Raw genomic sequence first — 13,431 nt, forward strand, 5'->3', positions numbered from 1 at the left:
GTTACAAGAAGGTAAATGTACAGGCAATAACATTCTGTTTTTTTTTTTTAAGATTTTATTTATTCATTTGTCAGAGAGATCACAAGTAGGCAGAGAGGCAGGCAGAGAGAGAGGAAGGGAAGCAGACTCCCTGCTGAGGAGAGAGCCCGAGGTCTCGGAACCCGAGAGCGGGGTTCGGATCCCAGGACTCTGGGATCATGCCCTGAACTGAGGGCAGAGGCTTTAACCCACTGAGCCACCCAGGTGCCCCCAGGCAATAAGATTCTGATTGGTCAGGGCCATGCCAGCTAACTCTCCCTCAGAAAGAGTCATCTTCTAGGGTCTGCTTTGGCTCTCCCTGGAGACCCCCGAAAGCCAGTCCCCATACCACTGTGGGCCAGCTCTAGGAAACTCTATGTGGGCACTACCCAGGGGCCATTCATTGCCTCCCAACCTGCAGGTTCAATTTAAGCCAACCTACTGCAAGTCCTGGTTATAGGTCCCTGTCCCTGTTAGTCTCCCAGGACAGGGCTACCTGAACCCTGGTCCAGTGAACAAGAGCCCAATGTCAATTTGCCCTCCCCCAAGACTGTGGCTGCCTACTACCACTCAGTACTACTCTGTGGTCACCCTTGCTTGGGGCCACTTGTGGGAACTGAAGTCTCCACCCAACCTTGTTACCAAGAATCAGGAAATAACAGAGCAGCGCATCAGCCAAGTGTTGTGGCCTTTGCTGGCACTGGTGGCGGCCTGTGGTAGGAGGGAGGCCGTACGGCCAACCGGGCCATGGAAGAAATGTGGGGTTCAAAGGTGACTGAGGGGCAGGCACCCCTTTTCCTCAACTATATTGTATTTTACCTTCAATTCATGGGACAAGGGTCTCTTCTTTTTAAACCTCAAATATCCTCCGAACCATTAATAATTGTCTTAGGAAGAGAAGGATAATTGACGCTTACTCATTGCAGGCTGCCATTCTAAACATCTATTAACTCATTTGAGAATTATAATTATCGTCATTATTCCTTTTCACGTATGAGGAAACTGAGACAGAGAGTCAGGATTCAAAAACAGGCAACTCCGCAGAGCCCCTGCCTCACAGCTGTACTATGTCGCCAGCCTGAGTGGCTCTGGCCAAGCTAATTACACATACCATTCCAGTAAATGATCATTGTGTAATAGAGAAAACAGACGTATAAAACCCTCAGACAATATTTTTTAAAGATTATATATATATATATATAGAGAGAGAGAGAGAGAGAGAGAGAACCCCAAGCAGACTCCCTGCTGAGCTCAGAGCCCCATGGGGAGCTTGATCCCACCACCTCAAGATCACCACCGAAGCCAAAATCAAGAGTCAGATACCCAACTGACTTAGCCACCCAGGTGCTCCACAGTTAATATTTTAAAGGCTGGGGAGGGGGGATGTATTACAGTTGCTGATTCAACAGAAGATGACAAAGGATTCAGTACCATTAATACCTATCCTTCCCTAATTTCAGGAAAAAAGTCACCTAATGGCTATCAACCTACTGGAAAGAAATTGTAGGAAGTTGTTATAGTTCCCCATGTTAAACCAGGGTTCAGATAGAGGCATCATTTAGCCAGTGAGAGCTGTATCAAACAAAAGCAACAATTATTAAAAATCAAATATTTAGGAGATGATTTGGAAGGTTGACAGAGTATTTGCACTACAACTTATATGAGATACACAAATGCACATCTATCTATCTATCTATCTATTTAAGGACTAATACAGAATAGATGGAATACATAATCCTGCAACTGTGTTAAATCTTCTGAATACCATTCATGGCCACATGTGTCATATAATGAATCCTATAAAAATAATATTGTGTTTAAAAAAAAAAAAAAGGCACCTGAGTGGCTCAGTGGGTTAAGTGGATGCTTTTGGCTCAGATCATGATCCAGGGTGCTGGGATCAAGCCCCATATCAGTCTCCTTGCTCAGCAGAGAGCCTGCTTCTCCCTCTCCCTCTGCCTGCTCCTCTGCCTATCTGTGCTCTCTCTTTACCTCGCTAATAAATAAATAAAATCTAAAAAAAATAATAATTTTTAAAAAGCTAGTTGCAAAAGAATATGTACCATCTGATACCAGTTACATAAATTTTAAAAGTGTAAAAATATAAATTTATATATATATATATTTGATAATGCATACACATGTATTGAAACAATTACAAAAGCCAAAGAAAGAATATACATAAAATCCAGAATAAGGGTTGCTCCTTAGTGGGATAGAGACGCCAGATGTAGAGAGATTACTTAGATTGCTTCCCATTCAAGGATGGGCACACAGTAGGGTTCTTAATCCCAAGCAACAGAATCTACTCTAGTTTATTTAAATATGAAAGGATTTAGGGTTAGGGTTAGGGTTAACCCTTATCTGGAGGGCTTTGCCCTTCATGGAGGGGTTAGCCTTTGTAAGGGGCTAAAGGGCTAACAAGACTAGCCCTTTATGGAGGGCTACAGATAACTCACCAGGCATTGGGAAGCCTGAAGAAAGAGACTCCAGGCTGACTTCCAGGAATAACTCGGGAAATATTCTCTATGCAAGGTTACCACGCTCTCTGGCAAAACTGTTACAAAATAAATGACAAAGTTTCTGCTGTTTCCAGTCTCCCCCTATAGAACAAAGTTGCATTGGCCCCTATTTACTGGTCTAAATTTGGATCTCTGTGTCTCTCCATGTAACTCAGTTAGAAATCAAAATCTCACTGAAGTACATCCGGTTGGTGAAACTTAAGTCATAACCAGAACCCCAGCTGCAGAGGAATCTAGAAAATGTCATTTTTAGCTCCCCAGCCTCAACAGCACAGGAAAGTAAAGCAGAATAATGCTGGAGCAGGTGTTGAGCAAACCATCTCACGTATCGACTACAATGAGTAAACCGGAAAGTAAAAATAAAATAAATCCAACACCAAATAAAATATAAGCAGAGCATGTTCCCACCTCTGCCTCGAACATAGAGAATGAGGGGATGAAAAGTTCTAAAGAAATCCGTTGTCATGGACTAGGGTGGGCATATTCTGATAAACTGTGGCAAGGGTCTGTGCCTCTTTTTGTTCTTAACAGACAACCACTCACTCCTGGGAGTGGAGAGAAGGAAGGGCTCCAGGTCTATGTGTCGGATTCCTCCCAAATTCCTGTGGAAAAGATCCCAATGGTGTAAGAGGAAAATTTATATCATCCCATTGACCCACAATATCTAAGAGAAAGTTTGCCATCTATTAGGTTCATGATAAACAGCTCATAATTCAAGTGGAGTCAAAACTGTCTTGGAAATCAGAGTGGGACATCATTCCCAGAATTGAATATCAAAATCATGAGCAAGAAAAGACAAGAAGGGACAGCAGCATAAAAGAACACAAGCTGTTGTCGCCTAGTCATTCACAATATCCAAGAGGAAGCTTGATATTTTCTGGTTTCTCTATTGTCTCGTGGACCCAAACTGGGACTAGAGTCAATTATGTGTTTTGCTTTGTTTGAGAGGGATGTTTGGATTAGTAGCCGTGAATGATGCAATTTCAAATCAGTGGTTGAGGGATGGGCAGTCAATGAATTGAATGGAGAACCATCAGGTGGAGGGTTGGGAATAGAGTTATAGACTTACCCCATGTTATATCTCAAAATAACGTCAGAAGAATTAAAGGGATAATATCAAAAAGCAAAAGGAAATAAAATTACTAAAAGGAAAAAAGGGCAAAAACTGATCTGATATTGGTGTGGGGAGGAATTTTCTATATATGAAAACAGTTTTAAAACTACCAGGGGAAGTATTTGACTACATGAAAATTAGAAACTTCTGAAGTTCAAAAACACTATGAATAAAATTAAAAAGCAATCCCACTTTCCATCATGGTGGAGAAGCTTGCTAACCACTCCATAGATAATAATTATAAACTCGGAACAAAAAAAAATTCATCTGTAAGGCAATCAAATCAGATTGAAAATAAAGAGCATTCAAGCCCCAGAAGAAGGAATCAAAATGGGTGAGATCCTCATCATGAGGGCACTCAGACTCAGAGGTGTAAATGAATGCAGAAAACTAGTCTTACTCCTCAGGGCTTCAGTGAGGTAGGGCTTAGGGCTGCCAGAATGGATGGAAATTGAAGAAGTCAAACGCAGAAAAGAGATAGTCTCATCCAGGAAAACCAAATCTGCAAATCAAGCCCTCCTATCTTTGGCTCACCCTTGAACTGAGTATGTACTGACCACAGATTTCATGGAGGCCATCATGAAAGTAATTGCTGGGGGAGTGAAAGAGTATCCAGCAGAGATTTCAAGAGCTGGTTCAAAAGCCATAAAAACACTGTGACAACAAAGCTGCTCAAAAACAGGAGATTCTTTAAAGAAATGATGACGTGGCCCTTAATATAGCACAACGAAGCCATTAAAATAGTGTTTTAGACTAACATTTAATGAATTTAGAAATAGTCACATTTTAAAGTAAACACCCAAGTAGGTTAAAAAACGATTTGCACAATGTGATTGCAGCTTCGCATTTTAAAAATGCAGAAGAGCTAAACACGCAGCAAAATATTAGCAGGGACTTCCTGTGTGATGGAAATATGGATGCCTCTTCTTTCTTTGTGGTTTGCTTATCTCCCATGTTTTCTACATGGGCTATCTTACTCTTATATTCAGGAAAATCAGTATCTTTTCAAAGCATGAGCAGCTACTGTGTGCCAGCTGCCAGTGCGCGGCACTACTTCAAAGGACTTTAGCCCCCAAAGAGTCTTGAAAATTCTTGGCTCCTCCACATTACAGATGAAGAAACCAAAGCTCAGAGGGAAAAAATGGCTTGAACAAAAGCAGAGCTGCTTCGTGGTGAAAGGACCGGAATTCTGATTGCCAGACGAGTGCTCATGTCTGCTGACTCACCTCGGTTGTAGTGAGGCCGCGGAAAGAGCGCCAACTTCTGAGAACGTGGGCTGGCCTCTGCTGGGTAGCGAGGTTCCCGGGAGAAAGAAAGAAGGAGGTAAGTCGTTGGTGTGGGAGAGGACCAGAAAGAACGTGACAATTTGGAGTACAAGACTCAAGGTAAGGCCCGGATCCTGAAATTGTCTTCCAGTGGGCAGCAAGAAATCATGGGGATGGGAGAAGTTAAGCCCAGGCGCAGGCCTCTTGGGTGGAAACTGGCTTGCAGAGTTAAGAACCAGGGTCAAAATAACCGTGCCCTCCAGTACTCCTGGCCATCATCCAAGAAACTCTCAAGTGACAACCACGCTCCTAGAGAGAACCTAAAATTATTTGGGAATAACTTTTGTTTCTTCAGTAAGCAAGAATGCAGACCAAGGAAGGGGGGAAAAAAAAGGCCTCTTCTTTCTCCCCGTCGGGGAATCGAACCCCGGTCTCCCGCGTGACAGGCGGGGATACTCACCACTATACTAACGAGGAAAAGCGCGGCGCGCATTTTAAATTCATTGTTTAGGAAGTTACTTCTAAGATGCCGGGACACTGGACTCCGTGGAAGATGCCGGCAGCGCCGCGCCTTTCCTGCCTCGACTGGCACGTCACAACGGACAAGGGGAGAGCCCTCCGAGTATTTAAATTTTCTTGCAGCCACGTTAAAAAGAAACATGTACTAATTTTAATACCACATCTTATGTGACCCAAGATTTCCAAAATATTGTTTCGACCTGTAACTAACATAAAAATATATATCGATTTTTTTTTCGTCCTTAGTTTTCAAGCCAGTACGTATCGCACACTTGCAGACAAGCCCTTTTCCTCCCGGGCGTTAAATTCCGATTTCAGAACTGGATCGGGACTTCGGTTTCATAACGTTTGCAGCTGAAAAAGTGGATTCCTATCCCTAAGTTGCTCCGAGCGCGCTTAAACTTTCTCCAACAGCTAAATCGGGCATCTTTTTAAAACGTTCCATTTATGGACTTCAAATAACTGGTCCGCTTGCTGACGGAGACCCGCGAGTGCGGCTCCTCGGACGCCCCGCTCAGGTCCCTGCACGCAGGCCCCGGGGAGACTCGGCACCCGCACGGGGAGGTTCCTCCGCGGGTGGAAGCGCTCAAAGGCAGGCGGGAACGCGCGGCGGAGAGGGAAGCGCTCGGAGTCCAGGACCGCCCCAACGCAGCGGGGCGGGGAAGCGGGCTCCGCGGCACCAGGCGGAGCCCTGGCAAGGAAGAGCGGCGCCGGCCCTTCCTCGTTTGGGTTCGAGCTTTTTAAAAAAGCGCCCCGCGCGCTCTTCCTGGAGGAAAAGGAAGTTTGCGTTGGCCGGGAATCGAACCCGGGTCAACTGCTTGGAAGGCAGCTATGCTCACCACTATACCACCAACGCTGACGCTTGGCGCTTCTCGGCATTCCATATATAAGGAAAGTGGAGGCGGCGAATTTTTCCGACCTCAGCGTTCCGTGATCGCGGAGTGTACGGAGCTTCCCTTGGCGAGGATGGACCCCGAGATTACTCCTAGTAGGTCCGCCAGCCACCCAGGCGGGCTGGGGTTGAGGTTCGCGGAGCCCCGCGGGGAAGCGGAAGCCTCGCTTGGCGGGGGATTTCCTCCGCCGCCGGCTCGGACCCGCGCTCCCAGCGCCGCACGCGGCGCGCCCCAGTCTGGATCCGCCCGCTGTGGGATTCGGTACCGGCGATCTGCGGCCGAGGGTCGGAGGGAGACCGGCCGGAAAGGGCGCAAGGAAAAACGAATCTTTACAGTTTAGGATGGTGGAGAAGGAGAAGGGAGGAGTCAGAGACTGTGTTACTTTCCCTACTTTGCCAAGGACCCCAGGGAGAGTTCTAGTTTTAGTTAAAACGAGAAAGGCAGCATCGACATGACCTGACGTCATGATACAGCGCTGTGGGACAATCTGAAAGTGAAATATGAAAAGCTCAGGTTCTCGTGTCAGGATGGCCGAGCGGTCTAAGGCGCTGCGTTCAGGTCGCAGTCTCCCCTGGAGGCGTGGGTTCGAATCCCACTTCTGACAAAGCTCTTTTTTCCCCCCACCCCCACCCCTCCTCACTTTGCTCCATACAACAAATACAATTGAATTCATGGAGAAAGGAGCATTGCTTAATCGACACCTCTTTGCCCTGCGTATCTGTATATGAATATATGCTTCGTTGTGATTATGGGACTGAATCTATTTTTTTTTTCTGTATTGTAGGCAGGAGAGGTCTATGAAATTAAGAAGCAGTTGAGACTCAGACCTATACCTAAGTATGAAAAAAAATTTGAACACTTTCTATGTGCCAAGCACACTAAGGTAGGCAGATATCAAATTGTCCTCTGACTGAACAAGGAAAAGCTCTCAACTCAGATCCCTTCATTTGCTAACCTGGCCGGAGTCTTCTAATGCTCAGACAGCCGTGTCAAACTGTGCTGGACCTCATACTTCCCATCATCGTGCCCCGCCCACTCCTACTGTTGCAGGGTGGACTGGGGAGACCCCTGGGCCCAGAGGCCGCCGCCCAGGCAGTCCCTCTGATGTGGACAGAGGCTCTTAGTCTTAAGACAAGAGAAAAATTCAGGGAGAGACCTTGGTGGTTGAGCGGTGAAAGTGAGGAGTTTATTAAAGAGAAAGAGCGCACTCTCGAGATGTGAGAGCCGGAGTGCTCAGGGGAAAGTTGCGCTCAGGGTTCGGGTCTCTTCTATTGACAGCTGTTAACCAGGGAGTCGAGTCTTTATCAGTTGGGGAGATTTCTTTGGGAGCAGAGTTTCCGTCCTTTTCTCCCTTACTTGGTCAGTTTCAGGCCTTCTTTGTTTTGGACCTGTCTGGCCTGATCTGCCTTTCTTGAGGCTTTAGTTTTGGAATGCTGCCAGGCTAGGTATCTGGCTTTCCTGATAGATAGATGACCCTGACTCCTTTGCTGCCATCCAGACCCCCCAGTTAAAACCTAACCAGCTGCTGACTCTACCACCACCACCAATTCTAATTCAGTCCCTTTGCTTTGTCACCAAAACCCAGAAAATGAATTCAACAGAACGAATCAGGAGACGTAACACAGAGGAAAGGTAAGCTTGCAGAGTTTGTTTTTGCAAGAGCTACTTTTTCCTGGCGATCACACAAAAAGATGCTTTCAGATGTAGGAGGAACTGGTTATGAAAAAATCCCGTTGCCCTTCTGGGAAGAGGACAGAACTGTCAAGATGAAGAGGCTGGATGTGTGAGGTTCACAAGAGTGAGGGGGGTGAGGACGGAAGGATTCTTCAGGTCTACTAACAAGAGTTTGCTAAACAAACTGCACTCCTTGTTATTTACTAGACTTTGGTCTTGGGAAGTCTGCCTGCAGCATAACCTATACAGAGTTGTTGGGAGGCTTAGATGAGAGCCTAGGAGCTTATTAGAAATGTGGACTGTAGCCTGCATCTCAGACCCACCAAACCTAAAGTCCATAAGATCTCCAGGTGAGGCACATACATATGAAAGCACTGGTCTAATTTAAGTGCCTTTATACAGGTTGATCTTCAACTTGGAATATCCTTTCCCTTGCTTCTCACCAAGACACGTTTTACTCAGTATCAGCTGAGCGCTCACATATGTCAGACACTGGGCCTAGAACACAAGATCAAAAGTTAAATTAAAAACTATGTCTAAATGAAAGACAGTGACACCATATTCATAAGAGAGGCATGAAAAAAGATCAAGTTGACCTTAACCATGTGATCAAGGTGAACATCACCAGTGATTCATCCTGTTGCCATCACATACCTCTGATCAGATTCATGGGAGATGGACACTTCACCCAGTGGCATTCTTCTCAAAAACTTTGGTCTAATCATGAAAAACATCACATAAACCCAAACTGAGGGACAACCTGCCAAATACCTGGCTGGTACCCTTGAAAACATCAAGGTCATGAAATACAAGCTCATGAAACACAAGGGAAGAGTGAGAAACCGTCACAGATTGTGGGTTAAACATGATGACTAAATGCAGCGTAGGATCCTGGGTCGGCTTCTGAAATAGTAAAAAAAAAAAAAAAAAAAAAAAAAAATTAGTGGAAAAACTTGAAATCTGAATACAGTCTACAGTTCAGTGAGCTGCATTATACCAATGTCAGCTTCTTAGGTTTTACAAGTCAGATCTTAACCTTAGGGGAACCTGGGTGAAGGATAAATAGTGACTCTCTGTAGTATCTTCATAACTCCTTGGTCAATCAAAAATCATTACACAATAAAAAGTCCCTTAACAAAAAAAAACTTAAAAATGGCTGCCTGTGAGGAATTGAAAGTGGGGCAAGAAAATGTTCCTTTTTTTATTAGAAGCCTTGTGGCAACATTTAATTTTTAAATATTGGGCGTGTATTTTGATTTAATTTGCTGTAATATTTTTGAGGAGGAACTGAGTGACATAGGTGTATTTACACTAACCAAACTACGTTAAAAAGAGAACCACAGGCCCAGGATGGAGTCACTTATGCTGGGCCAAGTCACCAAACTGGGGCTTAATACCTAACCTAATTGCGGTTTCAACCTCCCCCAGAAATATAGTCTTAACCAGTCAGTGAGGGATGTTCTAGTCAGTACCAATGAAGGAATCCCTCACCCAGGCCCTCTCCATCCCCCAAAGGAGGAAGAGGTAAGACCCCCCCCTCCCCCACCCTGTTCTTAGCCCTAAAGGAAGGTGACCTTGTCTGGAACAATACTTTCTTTTCTTTTGGTGACTTCCTTGCCCCACCCTTCTTCCTATAAAAACCTTCCATTTTGAACAAGGCATTGGAGCTCCCCTTTGCTTTCTAGATAGGATAGTACCCAATTCTCACTTACTCAAGCCAATGAGATCTTCAGATTTACTCAGTTGTTCTTTAAAGTTGTTCTTTAAAGATGCCTATTATACAAGAAACAGTCCCCAAAGAAACAAAACTGGTAACAACAGTCATTTAAAAGTAGATGAAGTCGTGTGTTTAATAGATACAACACAAATGAGAGGGTCTGAAATGTTTTCACAACAAAGCACAAGAGAACTTTCCTTCTTACAACCTCTATGTGTTTTTAAAGAGAGAATGAGATATTTGTTGTTGAAATGCTAAGAAACCTTGTGAGTGTTGTGAGTAGGCAGTTGAGCTCCAAAAGGAGACCTGGAAGCCAGCATCGAGGAAGCCATGACCAGCTATGGGAAGGTCAGAGCCCCCCACAAGGAGCCAGATCAAACCAGGCAGGCCCAAGATGGCGATGCTATAACCAACCTGACCAAATGAGGAAGAAAAAAGCTTGAAACCCTGCTTCCTGCCCCACTTAATAAATATTCTCTGCCCCCTACTTAACAGCTGTGAATAAGAGATAGAAACCCAAACCCCACCCAAACCCAAACCCAAACTCTCTCTCCCTCCTCCTCCCTCTCTCCCTGCCTCCCTCCTTCCCCCTCACTTGGCCGCTCTCACATGTGCTCTCATCTGGCAAGAGTGTACTTTCCACTTTAATAAACTTCCCCGCTGGTGTCATTTGTCCACAGTGCTGTGTTGTCTGCCCTGAATTCATTCTCTTGACAAGACCAAGAACCTTCAGTGACTCCTTGGGGTCTAGCTGGGTTGAGGCCCCAGGGTCCAGGGTCTCCCCGGTTCACCAGATAACACAAGTACCATCATTCCTCTTGGGAAGTATGATCAGGTTGGGTGGTCCATGTTGGAAGTTGGGAGGAAACTCAGGAAGGGGAAAGTATTAATACAGAGTGTGTATGCGATATCCTCTTTTGGAGAGCAGGTTCCTAATTTAAAACCAGGATGCCTATTATACAAGAAACATGGAGGACTTAGGCCAGATGCAAGGAAAAGAAAGTAGTTAAAAATGCAAAATGACAGGTACAGGAGAAGTGGGTTGTTTCTGCAACCCTCTTTCCACCCACTAGAGACAACCCTTAGCTGCTGTTACTGTAGCCTTGCCCCAGCCAAACCCACCTGCATTTCTGAGATACAAATGCATCTCCCGTTGCTCACAGAAGAGATATAGTGTGAACTGGGTTAACTGGGAACTAACTTGCACCAGTCTGTCCTTGCTCTCATAGTGTCATTTATTTAACTGGCAGTAACACCGAGCCTGAGGACACTTCCCAGCTTCAGTCATTTGCTATAAAAAGCACATATTCACTTAGTGAATAATGTAAATAGTACAATACAATACACACTTTTCTCCCAGGGTTCAGCATCCAACTGTATTCTATAAGACTAACATATCCAATTTCACAACATCTGGGGGAAATTCTGATAATAAGTAGAGTTGCTGCCTGTTTGTGAGATGACAACGCACAGGCTCTAGAATCGGGAAAGACAGGATTCTCAATTCCAACCTGCCCCTCCCCCGCCAAGGCACACCGAATCGCTGTGTGACCTTGAGTAAAGTGCTTAACCTCTCTGAACCTCAGAATCCTCATCTTCGGGAAGAGCTACTCCCCTATGATGTTGCCATGGGGATTAAATTAGATTATGCATGATGCATGACAGGTACTTACTACATAGCTGACACTCAACTAAGTTAATTAGTAATAGCCAGTATTTGTTGCTCATATGCTGTATGCCTAACATTCTTCGTCACTTCTTACCTAGACTAATTAATTGGACCCTCTTGGCCCTCCTGAGATAGATCCGATTTCATCACCCCCTCCCCCATATAGACAGTGAGACTGAACCTCAGAGAGTTTAACTTGCACCATATACAAAGGAATAAAGCTGCAAACCCAAGCAGAGTGATTCCAACATTGTCATTATGACGCACGATCGTCAATTTTATTATTACTACGATCATCATCACCGTCACTCCAGGACGCAGCAGCAGGAACCAGATGGGCCCACGCTATTTCTCTCACACACATAAGAGCAACAGTGACTTTAATCACACCACTGGAGGGACTCTCTCCAGAGTCCGGAGAAACTCCTTTGGTCCAGTGTCCGGGAGTGGGGCTAGTTCCCTGGAAGAACAAGGGATAAGGTCACTTGACTAGAGGTAGCTGATTAGCATATGAATGATCTCAGGGTATTAGGACACTAGACAAACTAGAATCCCAATAGATGAATTTTTATCTGAAGGTCACACATGGGAATCTTGCCCGGACTTAAAGTTTCTCTCCATTCTTCACTTTTCCAAATCTCTCTCCTAAGGCTCCAACTCCCCGAGAGGGCCAACGCTCCCCCCGGCGGGTGCTGCCCGAACCCCGAAGCCGCCAAAGCCGAAAGCGTGGCGCCGAGCGGATAGAGCCGAGGCTTCAGGGCCAGGACGTCCGAGAGCCTTTTTTGTTGTTCTTGTTCGAGTCGTAACATTTTCCTGTCGTGGAACAGAAAGGCACTGCTTTGGAAAGGATGACTCAGCAAGGACCGGATTCCCGCAGTGGAAGGGAGCTGGGGAAGCCGACGAAGTTAAAGGATGGCGCCCGGACCCGACGGGCTGTGGGCATTGGTGGTTCAGTGGTAGAGTTCTCGCCTGCCACGCGGGAGGCCCGGGTTCGATTCCCGGCCAATGCAAACGAGAGTGGTTTATTCCGTTGTTGTTTTTGTTTTTGTTTTTTTTTTTTTCCTTTTTAACGAGGCGCTTTTCCATTCTTGGATTTGCGACAATGAACTAAACGAAACCAGCTAGCTGGAGCCAGTCTTCTTTTGTTTTGTTTCTCCTCCTTTACTAAGTCACTTCCCTCTGAGGAACGCGGGGCCTGGAAGGAGGAGGCCCATAACCTGCGGTGAGAACACCCGGCTCTTAGACCCGTCCCGGACGCTCGCTCTCTCGGGTTTCCGAGGGGCAGAGGGGCATTGTCCCAGAGGCCGGCTGGAAAACACAGGATGCCAAAAAGAGGAGACTTTTCGGAGACGTGAGTGTGGAAGTGGAAGAAAGAAAACAAAACGCCTTTGTCATTTGCCCGCTGGGGAGTGGGACCGGAGTCTCCCAGGCAGGCAGAAGACACTCCCTCCTACACTCACCAGGCCAGTCCCTAAGAGTATGTAATCCACTGCAACATTAAACTTCAGTAGTTTATTAAAGGAACTTAAAGTTGACTTTTGTGTAATATATTGTTATTGGCCTAATTCAAAAGGAACTAATTTTTTAAAAAAGAGAAACAAAAACCCGTTCTCCAGAAGTGGCTGTTTTCTCCTCAGAGGGCTTGAGAACCCTTCTTGGAAGCTCAGGGGTCTTTGAAGATAGGTAGGTAAGTAGGTAAGTAGGAGGTAGGTAGGAGTCAGGGTGCAGAGGTCAGCCTGGCTTCTGGACTGGGTTTCTTGATCAACACTCTCTCCCTGTGTACTGGTGAGAAGGAGCTGGCAAAGTCTGCTACTGGAGAACTCAGCTATACTGGAATCAGTCCTGGTAATGGGTCCAGGAAAAAAGGGAATGTTTGAAGAAGTGTGGAATGAATTACTTCCACAGTGGAAAATCAAACAGTCCTCAAAAAGAAGGAACCTATTTTATAGCCCCAGAAGAAAGAGGAATTGTCAGCTTTAAATTCATTCACTCTTGGAGTCTAGGCCAGCCAGGCCTGGGTATCACATTTGGGACATTTTA

General features: G+C 45.6%; 1 long non-coding RNA gene and 4 other non-coding genes across 5 annotated transcripts; 3 read left to right on the forward strand and 2 right to left on the reverse strand.

The window, feature by feature from the left end:
- Positions 1-4,435: 4,435 nt before the first annotated feature.
- Positions 4,436-12,902, forward strand: LOC132026225 (uncharacterized). The gene is made up of 3 exons (XR_009406836.1): positions 4,436-6,426; positions 7,917-7,963; positions 12,042-12,902. It is a non-coding gene; the product is annotated as an uncharacterized LOC132026225 (long non-coding RNA).
- Positions 5,325-5,396, reverse strand: TRNAD-GUC (transfer RNA aspartic acid (anticodon GUC)). The gene has a single exon. It is a non-coding gene; the product is annotated as a tRNA-Asp (tRNA).
- On the reverse strand, positions 6,223-6,294 carry TRNAG-UCC (transfer RNA glycine (anticodon UCC)). The gene has a single exon. It is a non-coding gene; the product is annotated as a tRNA-Gly (tRNA).
- TRNAL-CAG (transfer RNA leucine (anticodon CAG)) lies at positions 6,853-6,935 on the forward strand. The gene has a single exon. It is a non-coding gene; the product is annotated as a tRNA-Leu (tRNA).
- Positions 12,331-12,401, forward strand: TRNAG-GCC (transfer RNA glycine (anticodon GCC)). The gene has a single exon. It is a non-coding gene; the product is annotated as a tRNA-Gly (tRNA).
- Positions 12,903-13,431: the final 529 nt, after the last annotated feature.

Source organism: Mustela nigripes, chromosome 10 (genome assembly GCF_022355385.1).
Source record: "Mustela nigripes isolate SB6536 chromosome 10, MUSNIG.SB6536, whole genome shotgun sequence".
In the NCBI taxonomy this organism is placed as follows: domain Eukaryota; kingdom Metazoa; phylum Chordata; class Mammalia; order Carnivora; family Mustelidae; genus Mustela; species Mustela nigripes.